Source organism: Mus musculus, chromosome 1, assembly GCF_000001635.26.
Source record: "Mus musculus strain C57BL/6J chromosome 1, GRCm38.p6 C57BL/6J".
Taxonomy (NCBI): Eukaryota; Metazoa; Chordata; class Mammalia; order Rodentia; family Muridae; genus Mus; species Mus musculus.
The window spans coordinates 6,188,190-6,201,705 of record NC_000067.6 but is presented as its reverse complement, the minus strand read 5'-3'; positions in this window follow the sequence as shown (position 1 = coordinate 6,201,705).

Genomic DNA, 13,516 nt, shown 5'->3' with positions numbered 1-13,516 from the left:
AACAAAACAAAACAAAACAAAACAAAAATTCTGTCTTTTTCCACTGGTTGGTTTTAGCACCTTTGTGAAAGATCAAGTGACCATAGGTGTGTTAGTTCACTTCTGGGTCTTCAATTCTATTCCATTGATCTACCTGTCTGTTCCTGTACTAGTACCATGCAGTTTTTATCATAATTGCTCTGTAGTACAGCTTTAGGTCAGGCATGGTGATTCCACCAGACTAGGTTTTGCTACCCTAGGTTTTTTGTTATTCCAGATGAATTTGCAAATTGCCCTTTCTAACTCTGTGAAGAATTGAGTTGGCATTTTGATGGGGATTGCAATGAATCTGTAGCTTGCTTTTGGCAACATAGCCATTTTTATTATATTGATCCTGCCAATCCATGAGCATGGGAGATCTTTCCATCTTCTAAGATCTTCTTCAATTTCTTTCTTCAGAGACTTGAAGTTCTTATCATACGGATGTTTCACTTCCTTAGTTAGAATCTCACCTAGGTATTTTATATTATTTGTGACTATTGTGAAGGTTGTTGTTTCCCTACTTCCTTTCTCAGCCTGTTTATCCTTTGTGTAGAAAAAGGCCACTGATTTGTTTGAGTTAATTTTATATCCAGCTACTTCACTGAAGCTGTTTATCAGGTTTAGGAGTTCTCTAGTAGAATTTTTAGGATCACTTATATATACTATTATATCATCTGCAAATAGTGATATTTTGACTTCTTCCTTTCCAATTTGTATCCCTTTGATCTTCTTTTGTTGTCTAATTGCTCTGGCTAGAACTTCAAGGACCATATTGCATAGGTAGGGAGAGAGTGGGCAGCCTTGTCTAGTCCCTGATTTTAGTGGGATTGCTTCCAGCTTCTCTCCATTTAGTTTGATGTTGGCTACTGGTTTGCTGTAGATTGCTTTTATTATGTTTAGGTATCGACCTTGAATTCCTGATCTTTCCAAGACTTTTATCATGATTGAGTGTTGGATTTTGTCAAATTCTTTCTTAGCATCTAATGAGATGATCATGTAGTTTTTTGTTTTTGCGTTTGTTTATAAAGTGGATTATGTTGATGGATTTCTGTATATTGAACCATCCTTGCATCCCTGGGATGAAGCCTACTTGATCATGATGGATGATTGGAATGATATGTTTTTGGATTCGGTTTGCAAGAATTTTATTGAGTATTTTTGCATCAATATTCATAAGGGAAATTGGTCTGAAGTTCTCTCTTTTTTAGGTCTGTATGTGGCTTAGGTACCAGAGTAATTGTGGCTTCATAGAACGATGGGGTAGAGTACCTTCTGTTTCCATTTTGTGGAATAGTTTTAGAAGAATTGGAATTAGGTCCTCTTTGAAGGTCTTATACAACTCTCCACTAAACCCATCTGGTCCTGGGCATTTTTTTGTTTGGGAGACTATTGATGACTGTTTCTATTTCTTTAGGGGATATAGGACTGTTTAGATTGTTAATCTGGTCCTGATTTAACTTTGGTACCTAGTATCTGTCTAGAAAATTGTCCATTTCATCTAGGTTTTCCAGTTTTGTTGAGTATAGGCTTTTGTAGTCGGATTTAAGATTTTTTGATTTCCTCAGATTCTGTTGTTATGTTATCTGATTTTGTCTTAATAATTTTTTACCCATTTATATTAATGGGTTGGCGCCTTTGTTTTCTCCCATCTTTGATTCTTTTATATCCATCCCAGACTTCTGAAAGTTGATCAAAGACAGGTTTTATGCAATTGCTTCTTTTCTTTGCATATATGATGTTCCCAATAATAATTTTGCCATCCCATTTTAAGATCACTTTTTTAAAAATAATGCACCGGGCGGTTGTGGTGCACGCCTTTAATCCCAGCACTTGGTAGGCAGAGGCAGGCGGATTTCTGAGTTCGAGGCCAGCCTGGTCTACAGAGTGAGTTCCAGGACAGCCAGGGCTACACAGAGAAACCCTGTCTCGAAAAATTAAAAATAAATAAATAATGCACATCAACAAGAAATAACCTTAGCCAGCTTTCGTTAAATTGCATGGGTTTTGTTTTAATTTCAGTATTTCACATTCTGTCATGACACAGCATGGAGAGATCAAACAGGAAAAGCTTCCCTGTTGCTGGTTAGTCCTCATAGTATCCGAAAGTGCTATGCAGGCTGCTGAGGAGAGAAGTCATCAGGCCTTACTCAGCTGTGGGTCCTATAGGGTTTATTACTGACCAGCCAGGTAACATGTGCCCACTTGTATAATAGTGGAAAACCTTTTATGAGTATAACCAATGACTTTCTGATTAGTTTTCAGGTCTGCTCCACAGGAGGGTATTTACAGCTGTATTATGAATCTGGCTAAAGCCCATGGCTGGAAGTTCATATATCCTAGCCTACAAACTAAACATGATACACCTGACAAATTCCCTTCTAAATAATTGTGTTTGTTCCCCATAGGTAATGTGGTTGTCAGCTTTGATCAGAGAAGCTTCCTTTTGCAATGGCCAATGGTGACTGCGGACTCACAAGGGACCAAAGTACTAAACATAAATGAGTGATGGATATTCAGCCATAAGTGGGACATCTGTCTCACCCCTCCAAGGCTAAGGGATATTTCATTGTAGAGAATGGAAAGAGCAGAGATTAGGGGCTAGAAGATGTTGTGCATGCTGTTTTCTAGGCATGACATGCCTATGGAACTTTGTACCCCGTGATCATGTGCATGGAAGAGCAGTTCCACCACCAGAGAAGTGTCACCAACAAAATGGCACAAATTCTGGGTATGCTAGAACACGCCTATAATTCCAGCATTTAGGAAGCAGAGGTAGACAGATCTCTGTGAGTTCCAGGCCAGCCTGAAATACATGGTGAGGTCATGACAGCCAGGACTATGTAGAGAGACCTTGACTCAAAACCCCCAATACTGATGATGATAATAATAATGTGTATAAATGCTTATAAAATACAATTCACAACAGCTAAAATGTGGAAGGTCCACGTAGGCTAGCTAATGAATGGGTGACTAATATAATTATATGTTCAAACAACAGACTATATGTGATAGAAGAGTTTAAGCAGGGGATTGCAGAGATGACTCAGTGGATTAAGAGCACATATTGCTGCAAACAGAGGTTCCAAGTTCTGTTCCTAGAAGCTACTACACCAGGTTGCTCACAATCACCTCTAACTCCAGTTCTGACACCCTCTTCTGGACTCCTTGGGTGCCTGTTACATGTACTCACACAGAGACTTACAGGATTCCCTATAGAAACAGAACTGATAGAATATCTGTGTGTGTGTGTGCATGTCAGCTTGTCTCCATCATACACCAGAATCCAAAGAAATGGGCTCTAATGCCAGTGAAGGCAAAGAGCAAGCTTGTTCCACATCCTATTATTTAGACTGCCATCAGAAAGTGTGGTCCAGATTTAAGATGGGTCTTGCTACCTCAAATCATCCAGTTCAAAAAACAAAAACAAACTCACAGGTGTACCCAGTAAACAGCAACCATGATTTTATTTCAGATGTAATCAAGTTGATAACCGATACCCATCACATGTATATGCACACAATTTTAAAGGTTTATATTTTTTAATTTAATTTTCTTTTTAATTCATTTTTTACACTCTATATTCCATTCCCTGACATCCTACTCTCCCACGGCTCCAGATCCCATACCTCCTCCTAACCCCTTCTCCACGTGGATGCCCCCACCCCCCACCTCACCTGACTTCTAAACTCCCTGGGGCCTCCAACCTCTTGAGGGTTAGGTGCGACATCTTTGAATGAACACAGACCTGGAAGTCCTCTACTGTATGTGTGTTGGGGGCCTCATATCAGCTGGTAAGGTTTATGTTTTTTAAAGAATGTAAGAAGCAAGGCAATGCCACACGCCTTTAATACCAGCACTCCAGAGGCAGAGGCAGAGGCAGGTGGATATCTGTGAGCTCAAGGCCAGCCTGAAAAAAACAGGTCTTCACAAAGGAACTCTGCCTGGGCTCCCTCCACCCCCCATCTCTCTCTCCCCCCCCCCTCTCTCTCCTGGGCTCCCTCCACCCCCCATCTGTCTCTCCCCCCCCCTCTCTCTGTCACACACACACACACACACACACACACACACACACACACAGAGTAACAAGACAATTGGCAAAGTACTTGCCTAGCATGCATAAACCCTGGAATCAGAGGCCAGCACCATATAACCCAGACATAGGCCGACCTATAATCCTAATCCTTAAGAGGTGCATGCAGGAAGTTCGGAAGTTCAAGCTCATCCTTGCCTACTTAGTAGTTAGAAGGCAGCCTGGGCTGTTGTGCCCCTGTTTTAAAACAGAAGGCAGTTCTATTCCTAGGCAGGACTAGGAAACTTAAATTCTTCAGGTGTGCACAGTAAGTTAAGGCTATGATCCAGCATTTAGGATTTCAAGTTCCAGGACAGCCTGAGCTATGTAGTGAACCAGATGGTTGATGGTGGCACATGTCTATAATCCCAGCACTCAGGAAGCAGAGGCAGTTGGATCCTTTGAGTTCTAAGGCAGCTTGTTCTACTGAGTTCCAGGACAGCCTGGACTACACAGAGAAACCTTGTCTTTGGGAAAACAAACAAACAAACCAACCAACCAACCTCAGGGCACTTGCTGTTCTTGTAGAGGATCTGGTTCTCAGCACTCACTTCCTCTTCTGGCCTCTGCAAGCCACAACACATACATGCAGGCAAACGCTTTCACATAAAATAAAAATAATAACATAAATCTAAAAAGAAAAAGAAAGAAGGAAAGAGAGAAAGGAAAGAAAGGAAAGAAAGAGAAAGAGAGAAAGAAAGAAAGAAAGAAAGAAAGAAAGAAAGAAAGAAAGAAAGAAAGAAAGTGTGAGGTTGACAAGGTGACTCAGTGGGTCAAGGTTCTTGACACCAAGTCTGGTTGCCTGAATTTGGTCCCCAGGAGCCACATGGTGGAAGAAGATGACAGCCACAGGTCTTGTAACTTACACACACACACACACACACACACACACACACACACACTAAATGAGCATAATGAAGAAAATAGACACTTCAATGAACTAGTTTCAGAGTCTATAATAAAAACTTGAAAAGAAGAAATTAAGTTTTTCCTTTTACATGAAATGTGCTTGAGATAACGCGATATTTACTGACACAGGGAACAGTTACATTTGTAAAACACCCACAATGGTGCAGATGAAATACAGGACCAGAGTTGGACTCCTGAGACCACATGAGAGAACTAACTCTGACCTCCATTCATGTGCCTATATAAAAAATAAGATAATGTGTAAAGTTTTTTTGGTTTAGGTTTTTGAGACAGGGTTTCTCAGAAGCCCTGGCTGTCATGGAACTCACTCTGTAGAGCAGACTGGCCTTGAACTCACAGAGATCCTACAGTCTCTCCCTTCTGAGTGCTAGGATTAAAGGCATATCACCACTGCCTTGATATAAATGTAATTTTTAAATAATAATTTTAAAAGGACTGTTGCAATAATTCAGCAGGTAAGGCGCTCTGCCCAGCTTGGTGACCTGGTTGATCCCCAGAACCATATAGCATAGAGAACTGAGCCCCAAAACCTTGTCTTTAGAATAGAAGCCATCAAAACATTAGCTGATGGATGGTAAATGTGCTCAAATTGCTTTGAAAAATAGATAAGCAAGAAATTCACTGGACATCAGTAACCACCACCCTTACTAAGTAAACTCTGTTAGTTAACCACCAGTGTGTGGTGTTTAAGACAGCTCTTAGACTTAACCCCCTTGCATCTACTACACTAAAGAGAACAAAATAGAGTAGTGAATGAGAACTCCAGATTTTTGTATGGGAATGGCCTAGGTGTGGCCAGCAAGGGGCACGTTGTCTAAAGTTACCATTAACCTGTCATGAAGAGGCAGATATAGTGGCCCATGCTTATAAATTCTAGCATTTAGGGGTGAAATCAGTAGGGTCCTCATCACAGTCCAAAAACAGTAAAGATAGGTCCTGTTTCATTTTGTGCTGACTGTGTGGCACCCATCCCAGCAGGGTAGTGAAGTAGGCCTCCCTGAAAAATACTTAAGAAGTTGAAGACAAGATCTCATTTCATGCCGGGTGTGGTTGCTCATGCCTTTAATCCCTGCACTCAGGAGGCAGAGACAGGGGCAGGGGCAGGCAGATTTCTGAGTTCAAGGCCAGCCTGGTCTACAAAGTGAGTTCCAGGACAGCCAGGGCTACACAGAGAAACCCTGCCTGAAAAAAAAAATCTCATTTCATTTTCTGCATAGCCCTATTAACCCTTTGCTGGGCAGTTCTCTCATGTAACTTAGGGTCCTTAAGTGTGCTTCAGCCCCCTCACCATTTAATTTAAGTAACAACTTCTTCCTTCTGGTAACAGCCTTTACTGTTTCCAGATAGTGTCAAATATCTCTTCTGATTCAAAACAAGATTGAGAACCACTTGCCAAGTTTATAAACCAATGGCCTAGTTTTCTGTTGAATAGTAGTAAGTGACTAAGCTTTGATCTAGCACATTTTTTAATCATTGTTTTTGGTGCTGAGTTGTATTGCTAGTGTTATCACCAATTAAATATTTGTGTCTTTTTTTTTTTTGGGGGGGGGGGCGGGGGATAGGTTTGTTTCTCTGTGTAGCCCTGGCTGTCCTGGAACTTACTATGAAAACCAGACTGGCCTTGAATTCAGTGAACCAACCGCCTGTGGGATTAAAGGTGTGAACCACACACCTTGCCTCATTTTACTCTTTTGCTAAATTTATCTGAAGTCTTACATAGTTGATCCACACATACAAGAACTCAGTTTAGCTGGGCGTGGTGGCGCACACCTTTAATCCCAGCACTTGTGAGGCAGAGGCAGGCGGATTTCTGAGTTCGAGGCCAGCCTGGTCTACAGAGTGAGTTCCAGGACAGCCAGGACTACACAGAGAAACCCTGTCTCCCAAAACCCAAAAAAAAAAAAAAAAAAAAGAACTCAGCTTTCCCTGTGTCCCTGTGTGGTGTTATATAAACTCATAAGGCTGTGAATTGAGTTGAGCACTGTAAACCCTAGAGTTTAATAACATATTCAAAATAATTATAGTAAACCATGACCCAGCCACAAACAAAGCAAGTTCAGTCTGATCAGTCTTTGTGCACATGCCCCTCAGAACTACAGCATTTTTCTAGACATCTTCTGACCACCTTAGCCTAGCTTCAAAGTATCTATTCACACAATAGAAAACTACAGATCTGTTACATTCCCCCTATGTTTTTCACTATGTTTAACTCTACTGAGAGAACTTTGAGTTGTATAATATCAATCAAAACCAATAAAATATTGGTGATGCTTCTCATTATTTTCCATTTTGTTTCATGAGTATGAAGAGTAATTGTCTGGTTGTGGTGGCTGTTAGGGAGCTGTGACTACTTTTTTTTTATTTAAAAAAAAAAAGTTTCACAGGGCACTATTTACATTAGAGTAGAAAAACCATTCTTTCTTTTTTGTTGTTGTTGTTTTTTGTTTTTGTTTTTGTTTTTGTTCTGTTTTGTTTTTGAGACAGGGTTTCTCTGTGTAGCCCTGGCTGTCCTGGCACTTACTTTGTAGACCAGACTGGCCTCAAACTCAGAAATCCACCTGCCTCTACCTCTCAAGTGCTGGCAGTGTATGTGCCACCACCGCCCCGCTAGAAAAACCATTCTTGATGTAGTTTCTTTGACTAGTGATTTTTTTTTTTAAAGTTGTGAATTGAAAGAGTAACCAAAGTCCAAGACCAATAAAAGGTTATACAGGGCTTAGAAATGTGGCTCAGTAGTACTACACTGACCTGAAAAATAAGAGGCCCTATATTCAAACCTCCATTGGAAACAAAAATAAAAGACTATTCCTTCTTAACCTGTCCATCTTAGCATTTAAACAACAGCCTCAGACAGTTGGACTTTGTGGAGAACACCAGCTATACCTATGACTACTTCCCTTAGGCATTGCAGTTCCTAAGGATGTCAGCCACCGTCTGACACGTGTCCACACCATGACACTCAGCATGCCCTGCATTCAATGTCTTACTGATTCATGGTTAGTTCACTCAACAAAGACCTGTCATGGATCAGCCACTGTGACAGGTGTTCTTGTATAACTAATTACAGCTATGCTATGCATGTTTTTCCTCATCTCATAGCACACTGGAACTCTGCAGTCGCCTTGTTCACCTCCTAGAACAAGTCCCAATGGAGCTCTTGAAACAGAGTGTAAAGAGTAACCTTAACTGTCCGTCCTTCATAAGGTGTACGGATAAACCATAGTACATTCATACAATTGAACACCACTCTGTAGTAAATAAAAGGACACAAACCAGAATCACCTACATATATCAGTATGGATACGTAGAAAACATTTTTAAGTGGAAAATTAAAGCATTTGGCAAGATGATGTATTAGAAAGAATGAAAAAGTCAGGTACTATGGTTTTTGGTTTTGTTTGTTTTGTTGTTGTTGTTGGTTAGTTTTTTGTTTTTTTTTTTGAGAGCATACAAATACTGCAGCCTGAAAGGCGAATACTTTGGCAGTTGATTACAATATTAAATTAAAATTAAAAGTAGCAGTGCTAGCTTATCCTACACAAGTATTTCATTTGCAGTAAATAGCATCAACAGTAGCTGCTAGTGCAATATTATTTTGAGATAAAAGGGTGTTTATTACTGGTAGAGACTCATTAAATTTTAGATAAATCCTATGCATCCAGGACAACAAAACAAAACAAACAAACAAAGCAAGGAACTTATACAATGTATATAATTAACTCTAAGACACTTCTAGAAAACAGATGGGCTGGAACCTTGGCTTATTTCCAGGAAGTAACTCTGGGCACTTGGAGCAACTTTCTGGAAACCTTTGAGCCTTGAAGCATAATCTATGCATCAGAAACTTTTAGTAAACTCTCACAAAGGACCTTCCCTGGCTGGAGGGAAGGCATGAGGTGGGACACAAGGTTGGGAGTATGGAGCAGTGTGGCTTCTCACAAAGCTACCTTCTCAAGGTAAGTAGCAGTAAATGAGAAACTTCTGGACCTTGCTGCAGGCCTCTTACCTTTTCTAAGTGTCCTTACATTGCTGTGGTCTTAAGTTACATGCAGTAAAAACTGCAGAGCAAGAGTTGAAGCTGGCTCTAGACTCTATGCCTAATAGCAGATGAATGATCTCAAAAAAAAAAAAAAAAAAAAAAAGAAAAGAAAAAAAGAAAAAGTACCTAACTGCTGGGCATGGTTGTACACACCTTTAATCCCAGACCTCAGAGGCTGTACGTTTCAAGGCCAGCCTGGTCTACAGATCGAATCCTGGAGAACCAGGGATTGTTACACCGAGAAACCCTGCCTCCAAAACAAAAACAAAAAAGTACCTCACTTTTTATATGGTTTAGTCTCTCCACGTCTAAAACGTGAGTGTGCTATGAACAACAACATTTATAAAGAGTTGAATGTAGCACCTGACATGTAGTAGGTGCTCTGTTAACATAGCAGCCTATTGTTAGTGAGATAAAGACCCTCTCCTCCTTCAAATACATGACGGTATTCAGCATGTGCTCTTCTGGAACTCTTTCTGCCCCCAAAATTGTCAATCCAGGAACATTTTGTTTTGTTTTTTTGGTGGGTGGGGTATCTATCTACCAACTGCATGTCATTTTGTTGTTGTTATCTGGACCTTCACAGAATTGCAAACCATTTGTATGTTCCTCCTATGCTCATTTTCATTTTGTTTTTATTTTTGTTTTTGTGCTTTTTTTAAGATTTATTTTTATTTCATATGTATTAATGTTTTTCTTGCACATGGTACATCCTGTGCCCATTGCATTCTCTGGAACTGGTAAGTAAACCTGGGTCCTCTGCAAGAGCAACAAGTGCTGTTAACCACTGAGCCATCTCTCTAGTCTAATTTTGTTTGTTTGTTCCTTTTTTTCTGAGTCAGGGCTGGTCTCTATAGCCTCATTCTAGCTTCCAATTCATGATCTCCATGTCTCAACCTTAGGAGTGATGGGATTAAAGGCATTAATCAGTACACCCAGCTACTAGTTTGCCTTTATCTGAACACTTACCCTATTCGCAATCATAAACTAGAAGTGCCTGAGGCACCTGTCTTTTCAAATATTTCTTTACCAGTTAATGACACAAAGCAATAAAACAGTTTCTAAAGACAGAGATCTTGGGGTTGGAGAGATAGTGCCAATAGATGGCACATATCCATAACCCAGTATTTGAGGAAAAAAAAAAAATCAATGGTATCACATAGTTGAGACCACTACCTGGCTCAAAAAAGGAAATTGAGTTCTTTTACATAAGTTATATTTTAAAAGGTTATTTATCTGACTCTGTCTTAAACCACTGTCTTATTATGGTAAAGATCAAATATTACCAATGGGATTGGAATTCTGTCCCCTAAAAATAGAAAGAACTGTATTAGGTATCACCTATTCTTGTTGTTACAAAAATTACAATGCGATTTGTGAACAAATAGAGTAAAAACTGTCATTATAATCCGGGCGTGGTTGCTCATGCCTTTAATCCCAGCACGTGAGAGGCAGAGGCAGGCGGATTTCTGAGTTCGAGGCCAGCCTGGTCTACAAAGTGAGTTCCAGGACAGCCAGGGCTACACAGAGAAACCCTTTCTCAAAAAACCAAAATAAAAACCAAAACCTGTCATTATACAATTGTATCTAGGGCTAAACCTGTATGCATGATTTTTTTTTTTTTTTTTGGTTTAGGTCTCTCATGTCAACATTTTTAGAAATTTGAGGCAAAAGGATCTGAATTCTGAGGCCAGACGGGTCTACATAAAGTTCTAGGCCAGACAAGACAACAGAGTGAAACCCTGTACCAAAAGATTATAGAGATCTGTCCAGACATGATGGTGTGTACTTAGCAATAGGAGGATCAGACATTCAGCTTTGGTTACTAAGCCAGATTCTGATCTCAAAAAACAAACAACACCAGAAGAGAGACGGAGGGCTAACACACTGCATACCTTTCTTTGTAACACCAGAGGTCACTGTAAGGTAGGAATTTCCAACACTCTTAAAGTGTTGGTCACAAGATTTATATTCATTTATTTATTTTTGTTGTCCCACAAAAAACAAACACCAATCTCAGTCAGATAGGGATGGTTTATTGAACACACACCCTAAGACTGATCAATCAGGGCTGTAGCTCAGAATTTGAGGGCTGAGGTTACAACCCCGAGCATTGTTCTGTGTCAGATTATAAAGACAAAACCCACAAAAATCATAATGAACTCATATGCAAATACAAGTCGCTGACCTTTAATTTGATGGGTCCTATGTGAAGCTTAGAGTTGTGGAAGTTCATAACATATAGAACATAACAGGATATGTAGCTAGCATGGCCTTGCTCTGAATTAAGTTATTTTTCTGTGTCAATGACTGACGTGTATTATAGCAACAATCTGAAATAGCTCGTGGGCATGGAACAAAATGGGTACAGCTATGCTAGTGGGGCAGACCTCAATAATGGAATGCTTGCTTATTCATGAGACTATTTTTAACCCTCCAAAAGTTTTACTTGCCTGTATTACATTTAAACATTTTTAAATTGTCTGACTATACTTCAACTAAAAAGAAAACTTTCTAAGATTATAGAGAGCCTTGCTTCAAAGTAGTTTTCCTTGAAGTGTCTTCAGAATCCTTTTTCCAGCAAAAATGTAATAGTTTCGGAGTTCAGTAGATAAATGCAGACTTGGAATTACAAGACATTGATTATTAAATTTACCAAATGTGGGCAGCTGCCCATAGATCTTCACTCCTGACCCTACTCACATTTCTGAATTCTAACTCAAAAATCATAATTTTTCCATTCTACCTATATTCCCCTATATACATTAAAAAGATGTTCTCAAAACACTTGTGGAGCTGGAAAGATAGCTCGTAGTTTTAAGAATGCATGCTGTTAGCCTGGCGTGGTGGTGCACGCCTTTAATCCCAGCACTTGGGAGGCAGAGGCAGGTGAATTTCTGAGTTTGAGGCCAGCCTGGTCTATAGAGTAAGTTCCAGGACAGCCAGGGCTACACAGAGAAACCCTGTCTCGAACCCCCCCCCCCCCCAAAAAAAAAGGAATGCATGCAGTTTGTTTTTGTAGAGAACTGGATTTTGGTTCTCAGCACCCACACCAGACATCCTATAACTGCCTGGTCTCAAGGAATACAGTGCTTCAGGTCTTTGAATACCCATATACATACACATATTTTTTGGAAAAAATTAAAGATATTCATACTATGAGTTTGATAAGGAGACTATTTTTCAGACCAACACTTTTCAGAGAAATCAAGGAATTATGGCAGAACATAAGTCGAAGTGGGTGGGGGACAAAGGTCTGGGTTGTAGCAGATACTCACTATGTTCAAGGCCCTTGATTAGATGTCCTTAATAAAATATATTAAACAAAAAAAGAAAGAACATGGATGTGGAAACTCATGAAACAAAGCACTGCACTCATTCTAAATAGAATAAACGGTTGCTTATTCTAAGGCAAGTATGGTCATGCCCTGTGAACAGGAAGTTGCCTCAAAAAAATACCATGATGTATTATGAAAGTAGTTACATAAACTTAAAAAAAAGTCGTGTACACACTTTGTACAAAGTCCTGGCTGACCCTGGAACTCACAGTATAGATCAGAGTGTTCTTAGGACTCAGTTCTGACTGCTTCTTTTCCACCCAGGACTGGGATTACAGGTGGTCTGTCACATCTATCAGAAATTTATATGTGGGTTCTGGGGATCCCAGCTCCATCCCTTGTGCTTATGTGAGCCATACCCCCAGGCTTTAGAGGGGCTCTAGTCAGTACTGAAGAGCCTGAAATAGGTGTGTCTACTTTCTGAGGATTTCTGTTTTTTAATGCTGCCTTATAATCCTGTAACAGGCACTTAAAAACCACCTTTGCTAGAAATCACTGACTTCTTACTTTGACCAACAAGATGAACTGAAAGCAAGATAGAAGCTTGGCCTTCATTTTGTGTCTGTGTCATTCTGGCTCCAGCTTAATTTGCTTTGTACAAAGGCATGTTAGTCATTCCAGGAGTGTCTATTTATACAGCCAGTCCTACTCCTTCAAGGCTGAAGGTGCAAACTGCTCATTTCCCTATCCCCGAATTCATCTTAGATTCCAGGAACAGCAAGACCTCAAAGGGCAGGCCACTGGAAGATAAGGGTAATTAAGGAAGAATGTGAGGCGGCTTCTTAGAGCTTAAATAATCAACTTGTAGAAACAGGATTGTGTCAAGTCAGGGCTTCTTCAGACTGCTTTGCAGAGCCAGGGCTGTAATAAAGATCAAAAGACGACACCATGGCCAAGACTTCTAATAGGTGTACATCTCACCCTGTACCGCAGGAACTATAGTTACTACATTTAAACCTAAAGGTCATTTCAGAATGCCCCAAAGAGGAACTTGAGGGTCATTGAGATTTATGTGCTCCTTTCCTCAACATGTTGGTTAAATAGTTCTCTGCTTTTTATCTCTTTAATTGGAGAATCAGGGTGGAGGCCACGCTGAGCTTGTTGAGACTGGGAACTTTG